This window comes from Mastomys coucha, unplaced genomic scaffold, assembly GCF_008632895.1.
Source record: "Mastomys coucha isolate ucsf_1 unplaced genomic scaffold, UCSF_Mcou_1 pScaffold23, whole genome shotgun sequence".
Lineage (NCBI taxonomy): Eukaryota > Metazoa > Chordata > Mammalia > Rodentia > Muridae > Mastomys > Mastomys coucha.
The window spans coordinates 6432408-6447931 of record NW_022196906.1 but is presented as its reverse complement, the minus strand read 5'-3'; the positions used below and the strand labels follow the sequence as shown (position 1 = coordinate 6447931).

The 15524-nt window shown below is 35.7% G+C and overlaps 1 pseudogene; it reads right to left on the bottom strand.

Moving 5' to 3' along the window:
• Positions 1-545: 545 nt before the first annotated feature.
• LOC116072601 lies at positions 546-2162 on the bottom strand (annotated as a pseudogene).
• Between the last annotated feature and the right edge of the window lie 13362 nt (positions 2163-15524).

Genomic DNA, 15524 nt, shown 5'->3' with positions numbered 1-15524 from the left:
CTTGTGGTTCTGTTTAATCCTTACATTAAGAAACCTATTGCTCTCCTAATAAATGCTCCCGTGTAATTTGAGGTATGGATTACAAAGTCATCCTTTATAAATATTAGATTTGTCACAACAAAATCTTCATCTTGAATGATAAAACATCCCCTATGTTGCCTCTTCCTCTTATCCCTTCATCTGGCCCATTTCTTCCATAGAATGTATTTATCTTTCCAATTTGCTCCTTTTTATTTTTTCTATTTGCAAATGGTATTTATTGCTTTTCCTTGAGAGCTTTGCGAATTTACCAAAAAAAAAAAAAAAAATGGATCAAAGTTTATGCTGAGAGGTCAAGAGGTGAGGCCCTGTGATGCCTGGCCATTAGCAGAGGCTGTGTGTGCACTGTTTATCAGCTGCCCCCTTAACACTCTGCATGACGTGCATCAGTCATATCACTGGAATGGTACAGAGGTTTGGGTTTTTTTGGTTTGGGTGCTTTTTTGCCTTCCTGCTATAAAACTAAAAATTTCAGTCCATTTCCAAAAAATAAATTGGTCAATGAATTAATTTTGTTCTGCTTCTACTTTACACAAAGTTTCATACTCATCCCATAACTTTCTAGCTGCATCTTCTTTTCTGCTATCAGTGCTTGCAGTTGCTGCTGTTGGACTTCTCTCTGCTTCGCTATGGATTTCAGCAAGTTCCGAGTACCAATTGCCTTCATCTTCTCATTTTCTGCTTCTTTGTCAAGCTGGTCAACAAGCTCAATTAGACCAGCAACAATTTTCTGAAACTGGCCAATTATTTCCACAAAAATCCTTGCATTCTTCCTTGAGCTCTATGGTCTGTTGGGTAACCTCTGGGTCTAACACCCGAAGCTGATTCAGCTCATCAAAGTGCAGCGCTGCCTCACCCAAGATCAACCTATTAGCTGCTTTTCACCTGTCCAGTAGCTGTGGAAATCAATAGGTATTTCATTACTTCTGGAGCTCCTTGTGTTAACTACCACTGCTGAGTACTCTTTCCTCAACACTGGGCCTGGAACATTCCATGCTCCTTGCCTCTATGCTGCCAACCCAATGATCAGCTGTGCATGATATCTCCACAGTTACTCTTTTGTCTCTCCTGATTCCCCAAACCACATTCGTGTCAAATTGTCCATAACATAAAAAAACAAAAAGATGGTAAGCCATCCTACTTTACCATTATCTCATTTACTTTGTTAGATCAACCTGTTGACTTTCCTGTATTTATTCTTGAATCCTTTCATCTAAATGGTAATTTTAGAAACTTATTTTGAATAATTACAGATACATAGAAATTTGATAAGGTCATTTGGAGAGATATCATGAAATATTACTCATTCTTTCTCAATCATTTATATCTGATAAAAATACAGTAAGATAGAAAACTACAGTTGGAGGGTGTATTTGCATTATTGTATCATGGTACTGTTTAAGTAATCAATCTAGTAAATTCAATTCTCTCAAGGTTGCTAATGTATTTGAACAGAAACTTTGATCCTATTTGCTTCTAAATTTGTGTAATTATATGTACATAATGTTCATAAAATCAAATTTTAGTATCTTGTCCCAACAGTAATCTTACTGTTTCTGTAACAAATGCTCTATGCCTGCAACTCTGGGTTATCAACCATTCTAAGAATTGTCTTATCAATTGTTGTGGGCTGTTACCACCATGAATTACTTTCCATTTGTGACACCTACTCCTCACTGTTCATCTTTAATAGGTTTTATTAGAACTAGATATAGGTGTCACCTAACAAAGCTGTACTAAGCACCAGTATATTCATAGCTTTGGAGTCTGGATCTCTAAAGAGAACATAATTATGTATATGTAACAGGAGTCTTATGCTAAACTTCCAGTGTGAATCATAAATCAAAGGGCTTTATTTATTTAACTCAAGAAAAAATAGTTCACAACACACAATTAGATACCTAAAAACAAACATCTAGAGAAGCCACACAATCTCCCCTATAATTCTAACATTAAACATGACTATGGCTTTCTCCCTGCAGTGCTATGCATTCTCTATTACAGCCTACACCACAAAATTCTATACTGCTTGCCTGAAAATAGTTTACATACTCATTCTGGGGTCCAATTAACTTTTATATAACTATCATTGACTTACATCTTCCATAGACATCAGATCCCATTGTTAAGAAACACTTAAATGCATTTATTAGTTTCCTATTTCTCATTATAAATGAAAAAATACAGAAAAAAACTGAGATAGATAACTAAACCAACCTCCTGTTTCTTTGAGCTGCCTTTGCTGTTTTTTTTTACTACATTATAAGTATCATTATATTTTCTCATTGTCATATTCTCAGCACAAAATATAGTGTCTTAGGTATAGTGTGTTCTTAAAAGATAATAGGAATGAAATAATTTAGGACTTTGTCCCCTACTTCTCAGACCAAAAATTATACCCAAACTTCAGGGACTGAGGGATAAGCAACTAAAAGTCATATTTGGTTGGTGCCTCAGTCTCTGGGATCTCCCTGGTGTCTGGACTCAGTGAAGGGGAAGGCCTGGTGGGCAAACCCCACTTTCATAGGCAAGGTGAGGAGGAATGAATGAGAAACTGTGGGAGAGGTACTGAGGGGGGAATGACTGGAGTGTAAATAAATATAAATATTGAAAAGGGAACTTTCAAAAATGTCATTTTTGATCTTTGCCAGCAAATGCTTAAAAATTTCAGCAGGAGTCTGGGAAAAGGTTTAGTCATCACTAGACATCTGGACAGATCCTTTAACTCTTGTTTCACAGACTAGATATTGAAATCATAAATTTGCCAGCTCAGAATTAATAGAGGGAAATTTTCTCTGTTTACTTCCAGAAATCGTGTTGCTTTGGTTGTTTGGCAGTGTGTCAGATTGATTCTAATGACTTACTAGATAACTCCATCTGGAAAGTTCTCTGAGACGCTTTCTCTTTGAATGTATCTCATGCTTGAGTTTCTTCTACATATAATAAAAGTTTTCTATAATATTCGAGAAATTTGAAGTCATGAGTCTGTTCTTGTCAGGAAGCTATTGGGTACAGATTTCAAAGACAAATCCAAAGTGACATATGCACGAGAAAAATGATTAATAAGGTAGGAATTTCTAAGAGATATTACTGCACAATTAATATTTTAATGGTATTTTCTTCTCTCTTTTACCTCCTCTTTCCACTCTATTAGGTCCATTTTAGGCATGATTTTCCTCCATAGAAACTCTTTCACTGGTATCATTAATGGAAGTAAATAGTGTTTTTTACATTCGTTCCAAAAGAATTTGAGGATTAATTCTCATTTATATTGTTCTGATCTATTGCCCTGTTTGAATAATGTTCTTTTGTTTAAAGAGTGTAATACTCTGATTGGTGAGTTTTGGGGCACAATATCTATTTAAATAGAAATCATGAAGTAGAGTCAATCACATCTGATTCCAGTGAAGTGCTTTTACATATTATAGAAATGTTATTTCTCAATGGGAAAATCAATGTTTTCTTAGCCAGAATTAAAATAAATGCAGCATAAGCAGCTATGTCAAGCAATTAGTTATCTTCTATCTTTTCATAGAATAATCTTGTATTTTGCTTTCAGACCCTTGATGTAGAGATAGCAGGAATTTGTAGTTTTAATCCTCTGACCACTTTTGATGTACTAACCACTGACTTCTATGTAACTCTCTGGGGCCACACTGCACCTTCCTGTGCCCTCAGGGGAATCATATGAACTTGGTAACATCTCTACTAGCTTTCTTTGGCTTCTGGCACAGGAGACCCCAGAAAGAAAAGAACTTTTAAGATGGAAAAGTCCTGCCTTTTCATTGAGATTTTTTGAGCTGTGAGGAATCCAACTTTTCACAAACTGTCTTTTGTTCTTCCTGTTTCCCAGGAATATTTTGCTGCTATCATCATTGAATTTAGAAGATGTAGAAGTAGATTATGACAGTATTGCAAGGAATGAAGTATAAAACATAAGTAAAGGTACAACCAGCATTTGTGGGGAAATCAGAATAGGTGTGATGTTTTTAAAAAAAACATCTCCAACATTTGAACACTTGGTCCCCAGATGCTGTTACTGTTTAGGGACATCTTGATATTTTTAAGAGTACAGCCTTAATTGGGGGACATACATCACTGAGCATCCTGTGCCTGTCACATTATCTATCTACAACCAAAGTTCTCCCACAAACTATGGTCACTCTTACGGGAGCCAAGGGCCAAAGTATACTCTTTCCTCCATAAGTTGCTTTTGATTGTGCTGTTTATCACAGCAACGAAAAGTAACTGATACAATGGAAAGTATATTGAATGAAGATATGATAGATTCTTGTGCACAGACTTAGCAAGAAATGAGGATGGATAGGAAAAGTTTCTTATTTTAAACCAATACTACAAAAAGTTCCAGCAAGCAAATTGTGTGTCTTATACCACAGATGCTCATTTAAAAATTCATATTCTGTAAGAATAGGACCAAATTAGTATGCTCACTTTTGCTTAACCCTGGTCTATTCAAGGGTATGAAAGTCTTTGGTGTGCATGTGTGCACTCAAACACACACACACACACAGAGTAAAAAAATAATGTGTCATTAACTCTAGTAATATGTAAGTCAAAGCCGGTTTTGTCTCTGGACCTAGTTCTTTAAAACTATGCAAACAATATGTGACCCTGTCCCAGTGTGGCAACACTCCCCCATTATGATCTTACCTTTTTATTATGGATGGTTTTCTGTGCTTATCACATTCTATTACTGTTTTTTACACAGAATGAATGCTGTGAACTTGAATGAACCTTTGTATTTTCATACAGAGCCTGTCTGATATTTTAGTAACAACATTAATTTTTCAATAAAATAAGTTGTCTATTACTTCATTTCCAAAGAAAATATTGAAAAATAAGCAACATTAGTTTCAAAAATCATAACAGACATTGCCTGAATATATTTTTGAAGATTTTATCCAGTTTTATGAAAGCACAATGAATATATATGGAAACATGAGGGAATACTGAAGACAGAATATTTATGTTCTAAATATAATCCCAAATGTTGTTGATAAGTAATTATATTATTTCAAAGTGACTGTAGTGATTTAATGGGTTTTATGCAAAATCAACAGCTTGTTGTTAGTGTAATTCCAGTATAAATATATTGACATACTTATAAAATAAGAGGCTGAAACAGAAGAAAAAAATATCTGTTCCTTGACAGAAATAGAAGTATCAAATAGAAGACTAGACATTTGGGAGAAAGGTTAGAAAAAGAATTATTTCAAATTTTGAGTAAAATCTGATTATCTACAATGATCAAGAGTGTGTAAACACTGGAAGTGGTTAACATTATATGAAAAATATTTTTTCAATAAAAGAATAATCAAAACACTACATGTGCATACATGTACATAGTCTTGAGTATTTGGAAAGTTTATTGTATTGAAAATAAAATTAACTTGCATATATTGAGTCTAGAAATCATGAAATTTTTGGCAGGAGGAAAATATTTCAACATATTTAATAGTTAAAACTAAAGCCAAAATTAAATGGATCATGAATCATGTCATTTCTAGCAGGGTTCTCTCTGATGTACTATGGAACTTTACCATAGCCTTGGTTCTGAAAACTCTGGGTGTGCACCATACACTGCATATACTATCACCCTATACAGCAGATCATTCTAAACAGGAACTTTCTCTCTGATACAAAGCTTCTGCTCTTAGACAGGAATATAGTATTTTGCTTATAAGTTTAGAAAACAACTAGTTTCCTATTTTCACTCTTCTGCATGAAAATACCAAATTATTACGTCTTAAGAATATATTGTGTTAGGCTGGTAGATTATATAATTCGTGTTTGAGTTGTTGACTTGAGTTTTGAAAAAAATATTAAAGTAATTTTGACTTGGCATTGGTAAAGAATTAACAATTTCTGAAATGGTCCAAAACATAGTTTTGCCATTTTGTACGATATATTCTTTTATTGCTTTTATTGGCTATTTTATTTATTTAATTTCAAACGTTATCCCCATTCCCTGTCTCCCCTCCACAAATTTCCCATCCCATTCCCCCTATCTTTTGCCTCAAAGAAGGAGTTCCCTCACCCAACCACCAACAGCTACCTCATTACTCTAGCATCCCCCTATTAAGCTGGGACATCAAGCATCCATAGAACCAAGGGTCTCCCATGCCATTGATGTCAGATAAGTGATCCTATGCTATATATGCTGCTGGAGTCATTGACCCACCTGTGTATACTCTTTGGTTGGTGGTTCAGTCCCTGGGTGCTCAAAGGGCTCCAGTTAGTTGATATTGCAGTTCTTCTATGGAGTTGAAATCCACTTCAGCAGCTTTAGATCCTTCCTCTAACTTTTCCATTGGGATTCCTTGGCTCAATATAATGGTTGGCTGTGAGTATCTGCATCTGTATTAGTCAGGTGCTGGCATAGCATCTCAGAGGACTCCTATACCAAGCTCCTGTCAGCAACCACTTCAAAACATCAGCAATAGTGTTGGGGTCTGGTATCTGCAGATGGGATGGATACCAAGGTAGGGTGGTTTCTGGATGGCCTTTCCTTCAGTCTCTGCTCCATTTTTTGTCCCTGCATTTCTTTAGTCAGAAACATTCTGAGTTAAAAATTTTGAAATAGGTGGGTAGCCTCAGTTTCTTAAGTGGGGGCCATGCCTATCTAATGGGCTCCACAGGAATTTGGGGTTAATTATTCTAACATGACAGATTAGGAAAATGGTCTGAGAATAGGTTTTTACAATAAGCAAAAGTTTTTTGAGGATAGAAGGAGGCTATATGAAAACAATTGTTTTAGAAGAGCTTTGAAATTGTGCAAGATACCTCATATTCTTTGATGATAGCCTCCATGGGAATTTGGGGTTAATTTCCTGGCATGATAAAATAGAAAAAGCCTAAGAGTAGGCTCATACTGTATTTTAGTTTACTTAATTTGTTTTGAATTGTTTTAATTTTCAAAATAGGTGTGATTTTGAGTTTTCTGGCTATATTATTCCTCTGGGAGAAAAATCAAAATAAAGGTTTTTCTGGTTACTGGCTCAAGGATATTCTATTTTGGTTTTTGCCTTCATTTTTAGGAAAGGTGATTAGTGTCTATACACCTTTCAGAATTATATGGATCAGATATGATGAAGGGAGACCCTCCCCCCAGAGGATTAGATTCCAGAGAATCAACCAAAAGTTTTCTTGATGATACTAAAAATTTTTTTGAGATTTGTATATTACAGAATATACAGCCTTGGTGAGTCTCACTGTCAGACATGCTGAACCTACCTGATTTGAACTCTTGATCTCTTGAACTTTCAGCCAGATCCATTCAGGACACAGACACCAGAGACTGATGCAACTGTTGGTGTGTCCCTCTGATGGCCAATCAACACTCCTATTTTTCTTACCCTTCTCCACCCTTCAAAGATATTTCAGTTTGGAGGAGTTATGAAGAGTCATCAGCCCAGTTCCATGGACTTGGGGGTCTAGAGGTGATTATTCTAGTTGTCTTTCTGGGTAATTTTGATATGGTCATTGTAAAGTGAAGGAAATAGGTAGAATTGATTGTTAGCCAGAATCTCATTTGGTAGAAATCTTTATAATAGTTACTAATTTGAAGTTATAATTTCTTATTTTGGTACAGAATTTATTTTGATGCAAAATCAAGGTTTTCATTAATATAAATTTCTTCTATTGATACAAAGTTTCAAAGTACTAGGTTTGGACCTAGTACTTCTATAAATGCCATTACAAACTGATCAGAGATGATTGAGCCTTTGAGTAAAAGGCCAAATAGCAAATTCATGGCTATGAGTTTATTGTTAGGGTGTTTTCAGATAATTTAATTAGAAATAACTGAGAGCAGTTAATGGACAACAGTCCAGATTATTTTATATAGAGAATTGGTTTTCAAAAATGTCAGAAATCAACAGGATGTAATATTTAATGTTATTTATTCTTTTGTTGTTGAGACATATGTGCTCCCCTTTTGTTCATTGTAAGAAGAAATTGAGCATCTCTACCTCCAGGTGTGGTACTATTATGGCTAGGTCAGCTAGGGCAGAAATTACCTATTCATCTACAGACAAAATACTGTTCAGAAAAAGGATACACTCTGCTGAATAATCAACTGATAATCTCTGCCAAGTCTGAGTAATAAGTCCTTCAAATTCTGCATTACAAAAGTCTGTCAGATGACCCTGGGACAGAAGGCTGAAAACTGATTCTCCAACTTCCTGATATACTGTGTCTGTGTAGGTAGGCAGCTGTTTCTAAAATTTATATCAGTTCTAGAAGCTGTGTTAGGTTTGCTATATTTTCAGATAATGTTGGTCATTCTTGTATTTCTGATGGGATTGAAGACTAGTTATAGTCTCATAGCTGACCCAGGCTATTTAGCATTGAGAAAACATTTGAGAAGATAGTTTTCAGATATACAATCTAAATCAGGTCACCACATATGGATTTATAAGTCTTTTAAGTTAGGATACATGACAGAGTGCTCTATTTAATTGACAAAAATGATGGACTGGGTGTTAGGAGTATTTTGTACTTTATAAATTACAGAATGGTGATAGTTGTACTCAATTCATATCTGAGATAAAAGAGTCTTTTAATTGGTCAGAAAGGTGTAAGTGTTGTGGATAGCCCTGGTGCTGTGTGTACTTTGATGTTAATTCAGTCCTCAAGAGAGGCTACCTGAAACGAGGTGAGAATCATGTACTCAGGACTTCATGTTACTATTATAATGAATAAAAAAGTCATTCACTAGATGGGTAGGTGGGATTTCCAGGTCAGAAAGAGGAAGAGAAGAGGAGGTAGGAGAGTGGGCTGGAGGATGAGAATATGGAGGTGAAAATGTACATAGCAAAGCCCCCCTTTCAAGTGGCAGATCCACTTTGATCCTCTTCCAGAGAATTTAACTTAGAATCCTAATAAATTAGGATGTTAGTTGTGCCCAGTGATTGAGTTACCATTGATTCTGAACTAAGTTTGTGTGGTATTTTCCTTTACCTGGGGGCTTAACTGGGTTCCAGGGAGAAAGGCACGTTGACAAAGTGTGGGTTTGCAAGAACTTCACCCCAAAAGTCTGTGGGAATTTTGAACCATGGGGCTGGCATGTTAGTAACCTGCCAGTGGGAATTTAGCAAGGTGGGTGGAGAGATTTCTGAGCTTTGAGTCAGAGAGTCTCCAGGAGATGAGAACAAGGCCTGTCACTGCATTACTAGTGATAGCATGGAATACCTCTTTAATATTTCCTTCTACAACTCTTGATTTCTTTCCTATGTTTTTCAACTGCAGTGTTGTCTCCCTTTGCAGTGTCTTTATTGTTTCCATTTCCATTTTAGATCCTGGATGGTTTTGTTCAATTCCTTCACCTGTCTTATTGTGTTTTCCTGTATTTATTTAAGGGATTTATGTATTTCTTCTTTAAGGGTTTCTACCTATATTCTCCTGTATTTCTTTAAGGGAGTTATTTATGTCCTCCTCATGGTCCTCTATCATCTCCATGAGTTGGGAATTTAGATCAGAATTTTTCTTTTCAGGTGTGTTAGGTTATCCTGGGGTTGCTGTGGTGGCAAAACTAGGTTCTATTGTAGCCAAATAGCACTGTTTTCTGTTGCTTTTGTTCTTGTGTTTATCTCTCACCTCTTGGTTATCTCTGGTGTTAACTGGCCTTGCTGTCTTTGACTGGAAACTGTCCTTCTTGTGAACCCGGTTATGCTGGTCTTCCTTGGGTCATGCTATCTCTGGGTATGGGAGGGGTCTGGAGAGCCTGATCTGTCAGCCTGGCTATGTCAGAACTCCTGGGGGTCAAGCTGTTTCTGTGTGAGGACAAGATATTGATGGGGGCTGGAGCACAGGATCTGTTCTCCAGGAGTGGAAAGGAAGATGTATCTCTAGCATTTTGAGAAGTTCTCTGTATTCTAGGACCCTGGGAGTCCCAGTTAGGCCAGGTATTTGGGCAGTGGGGCTTCAATTGTGAGGCTGGGAGTATCTGACCTCCTGGGAGTCAATCTGTCTCTGTTGGGGCAAGTGAGGGTGGAGCACAGGATATGTTCCTGGGTGCAGATATAAACCTGTTGGAAGGTATATCTTGGAAGGAGGTTCTGCTTCCTCTAGTCTCTGAGGGTCCCAGTTAGGCCAGGTACTGAGGCAGGTGGAAATCACCTATGAGCCTAGGGGTTTCAGATCTCCTGAGGAGTCAAGCTTTCTCTGAATGTAGGCATATGCAGGGGGTGGGGTGCTAGAGCACAGGATCTGCTCCCAGGCACAGATACAAACTTGAAGGAAGTTTTCTATTATTTATTTATGCAAATCTAGCCTTTAAAATATAAATAAAAATAGCAATAATCTCAAAACCATTGAAAATACTCTGCTTTCCACAGTAATATTCAACCAATATTTCTTTTGTTCTGTAAAAAGAATCAAGTACATAATTCTCTTTATTATGCAACTTAGATTTCATTATATTAAAGTATAAACTCATATGTATACTGAATTGTCTTAAATAAAAATTTTTTGGGGTCATTTTAAATAAATATTTTATTTGCATTTGTATTTTATGTACCTATATACCCAATGTCATGTAAAATTTAACTCAGCAAAAACGGAATAAAGAGAAAAAGCCTAAGAAACCCAGATTTAGATGAACAAAATAAATTACAATATTTTAGAGGCTTGAAAAGGAGAACTGGCATCCTTAACAAACATATCAGCAGAGAATATATTTTATAAAATCAAGAATTTGAAACTTTTCTACTGTTTTTTAATCTTGAATTTAATCATTTGATTTTATCTTTCAAGGTCAGTGATTAATTTACAAAAGCAAATACAAGTTTATGAGGTTCTTATGCTTTCTACTCCAAATTATTTTGTACATAATCATATTAAAATGCTTTCCTCTTTATTCTGTGAGGAAGAAATGTCTTTCAGAATAACTCCTATATTTAATGAGGCTGAATTTTACCACTCAGAATCTGTAAATACTTCTTCCATTATGCTCTGTCCTCTGTTCTTCACCCTCCAGCCTTCTTAAGTATTACTGCAGGAATAAAACCCTGCTACATGTTTTTCCAAAGCCCTCACTTCTTTGTAAATGAATTCACTAGATATAACTTAGTTCAACTCATACAATTTCTCAAACAAACACAAGGTATGTGATTGGAATTTGCAGCATTCCATATCAAGAGTTGATAACCTGTCATCTCTTCATTATACTAACTTTTCTTTATTGAGTTGCCTTTTATCATAACCTTAGCCTTTATTAAGAGCCATTAACAACAATGGCCTTACAAAAACATATTCTGTATTTTTACTTTAATAGTTGCAGAGACACTACTTGCTTGCTAGTTCGTATGTTCTATATTTAGTTTCACGAGGAAAAAAATGTTAGAAAGTATGAGTTTATTTCTATTGAAAAAAATACTGTGTTTTCTACTTTCAAAGAAATGGTTTGTTTATTTATATATCTAATGTTTTGTTAAAATTTTTACCTGATATCATTCTATGTAACTATATTCATCATTAGAGTAGATTTAATAGGTTTGACCCCCATAGTCTCATGTGTTTGAGTTCAAGAAAATAGGGAGTGGTACTATTTGGAGGAGTGACATTCTTCCAGTAGGTATGATCTTATTGGAGGGAGTATGTCATTGTGAGAGCAGGCTTTGAGGTCTCCTATGCTCAAGCTACACCTTATGTGACCATGTGGAAGGCTTAGTTTCTTCTCCAGCAGCATGTATCCCTGCATGCTGCCATGGTGATAATGGATTAAACTTCTCAAACGTTAAGCCAGCCTCAATTAAATGTTTGCCTTTATAAGAGTTGCCTTGGTCATGGTGTCTCTTCACAGCAATCAAACCCTAAGAGAAGTTAGTACCAGGAACTAGAGCATTTCTATGATATATCTGAACATGTTTTCGTTAAAGAATTGTGAATTTAATAACATTGAGTTAGGAAAGCAGTGAAATGCTTTAAGTGGTGCTTAATGGGATATCCTAGAAGGAATATGGAAGACTGTGTTGCTGTGAGTGATTTGAACTATGATGACCTGGCCCAAGAGGTTTCAGTGGAGAATTTTAGTGTGTTGCATAGAGACTGTTCTTGTGATATTTTGTAGTCTTCAGATGTATGATTAATGGGTTGAGAAAGAAATTAGGGAAACATCATTCCCAATAACAACAGATATTATAAAATATATTGATGTAACTTTAGCCAAACAGCCTCTAAGATAAGAACTTCAAATCACTGAAGAAAGAAATTGAGACTGAAAGATCTCCCATGTTCATGGGTCAGTAGGACTAACATAGTAAAAATGTTTAATCTTACCAAAAAGCAAGCTATAGATTGAACACACTACATACCAACATTCCAACACAACTCTTTACAGAACTTTAAACAACAATACTCAACTTCATTTGGAAAAAGAAAAAAAAAACATGATAGCTAAAATAGTCTGGTATAGTAAATGAACTTTTGTAGGTATCACCATCTTTTATTTCAAGTTCTTCTACAGAGAAACAATAATAAAAACCACATGGCATTGGCATGAAAACAGACAATGTGAATCAAAGATGCAGAAATAAACCTACACACCTAAAGACACTTGAATTTTGAGAAAGAAGCCAAAATCATACAATAGATAAAAGGAAGACTTCTACAACAAATGGTGTTGGTCTAACTGTATATTTGCATGTAGAAGAATAAAAATGGATTCATATTTATCATCCTACAAAAAACTCAAGTCCAAGTAAATCAAAGAGCTCAACCAATAACGTTATACCCTAAATCTAATAAAAAAGAAAGTGGGCAATATCCATGAATGCATTAACACAGAAGAAAACTTTCTAAACAGAACACCAACAGCTCAGGCACTATGATCAACAATTAATGAATGGGACCTCCTGAACCTTAAAATCTTCTTAAAGGAAAAAAGATACTATCAGTAGGACAAAATGGAAGTGTACAAAATGAGAAAATATTTTTTTTTACCTACTTAACATCTGAGAGAGGGCTGATATCCAAAATATATAAAGAACTCAAGAAATTAGGCATTATTAAACCAAATAACCCAGTGGAAAAATGGGGTACAGAGCTAAACAGAAAAGCACTTAAAATATTCAAAAACAGTCATCAGGGAAATGCAAATCAAAATTTCTCTGATATTCCAACTTTCACACTTTAGAATGGTGGCAAAGATAAAAATATCTCAAGAGGCAACTCCTGATGGCAATGACGTGGAAGGAGAATACTCTGTCATTATTGATAGGATTGTAAATTTGTACAACCACTTTATAAATTAATTTGGTGATTTCTCAGAATATTATCAATAGACTTACTTCAAGAACAATCTATACCACTCCTGGGCATATATGCCAAAGACCATACCACAAGGACCCTTGCTTAAGTAGGTTACTCACAGCTTTATTTCATAATGCTGGAAAATGGAAACAACCTAGATGTCCCTCAACTGAAGAACGGATAATGAAAATGTGGTACATTTATATAATGGAGTATACTCAGCCATTAAAAACAATGACAACATGAAAATTGAAAGTAAATAGATGGAACTAGAAGAGATCATCCTGAGTGTGGTAACCCAGACCCAGAAAGAAAAGCATGGTATATACTTACTTATAACTGTAGATTAGTCATAAAGTACAGGATATTGGTGTTATAAACAACAGATCTAAAGAAACTATATAAAAAATTGGCTCAAGAGAGGAGGCACTAGAATCACACTAGTAAGAAAAATACATTAGAAATTGGGGGTGGATGGAGGGAGGGGAGATGGGTGAGGAGGTGGAGATGTATGGTGGTTTGAATATGTGTGGCCTAGGGAGTCGTATTGTTGGAGTAGATGTGGTGTGGTTGAAGGAATTGTGTAACTCTGGGCATGGGCTTTAAGACCTTCCTCCTAACCACATGGGAGCCAGTCTTCTACCAGCCTTCAAATAAAGAAATGGAACTCTCAGCTTTGCTTGTACCATGCCTGCCTAGATACTGCCATGTGCCTTCATTGATTATAATAAATGGGAACTTTTGAACCTGTAAGACAGCCCCAATTAAATGATGTCCTTACAAGAGTTGCAAGATCCCAACCAGATACCTTTAGGTCCAGGTGTTGTGCAACATACCTTTAATCCCAGGAGACAGAGATCTCTGGGTTCAAAATCAATCTACAGAGCAAGTTACAGGAGAAATAAGCTTAGGCAGCCAGCAATAAAGCAGGAAAAAAATGCTGCTAGTAGAATAAGGGAGACCATGTTCCAGCCCCAGCAAGGAACAACTATGTAGCTCTCACGTTAGAGTCAAGAATAAAAGGAACTACTGGGAAAATTGATATTGATTAGCTTGAACAAAGAAATGGGCAGTGATTGAGAAGAGACCAGCATCACTGAGATAAAATCAGAGAAGTGTTTTCTGAGAGCACAAAGAAGCTGTGTTCCAGAGATAGCCAAGGTTACACCTTGTTGAAACTGCTATGGACTATGGAGACTTTTAAAGTTGGACTAAATTTACTTTGCATTATGCTATATTGAGGTAAGGCCCTCATAGACTCATGTTTGAACAAGTTTATGGGGACCAGGGAGTAGAACCTGGTGGTTTGAAAGTGCTTGGTCTAGGGAGTGGAATTATTTGGAGGTGTGGCCTTGAGGGAGTATGGGCGGCCTTGTGGAGGAAATGTGTCACTGTGATCATGGACTTTAAAACACTCCTAACCACATGGGATCCAGTCTTCTACCGTCCTTCAGATGAAGATGTAGAACACAATTAAAACAACACAATAAAAAGCTGGGGCCAATGAATAACACTTTTCAAATTATCCTTTAATAATCACCTTAGGAGTCTTTCAACATCTGAGAGAAAAAAGCACAAAGACTGAGTTTGAGGAAAGCCTGGTCTATACACCATGGTCCTGGCCAGCTGAGGCTACATAGTGAGTCTATGTCTCAATAAATAAATATATAGATAAATGATAAAACATACAAACAAATAATATCTGAATAATTCAGGGAAGTGGAAAAATATACCTGTAAGTAGAAAATATAGCTTTAAATGGAAAGAAATCTAGAATTAAAAGTCACAACAAAGAACTTGATGAAAACCAGATATTAATATAAAAATTCAAGTCACAGAAAGATTAAAAAAAAAAAGACAGATGAGATACAGAGATTTCTCAAAAATTAAGTAAAAATCAAATGACCTATCATGTTATACTAATATACAATCAGAGAAATATAGAACATTATGTAGAAAATAAAGAACCAAACAGTAGATTAAGTACAATAATTTGCTTTAGAATCTCACCAGTCTCCCACTGAAAAGGCAAGGTATGACAACTTCTCAGTATATATACATTAGGTACAAATTGGTTAAGGCAGAATAATGGGAGAGTATAATTTATACAAAATTAATAAAGAAAAAAACAGAACTAGAATTGTTAGTATAGGAGCAAGTACTCTAATTGAAGATTCTGTGACTGTGTTGGAAAGTGCACACTCATAAAAGCA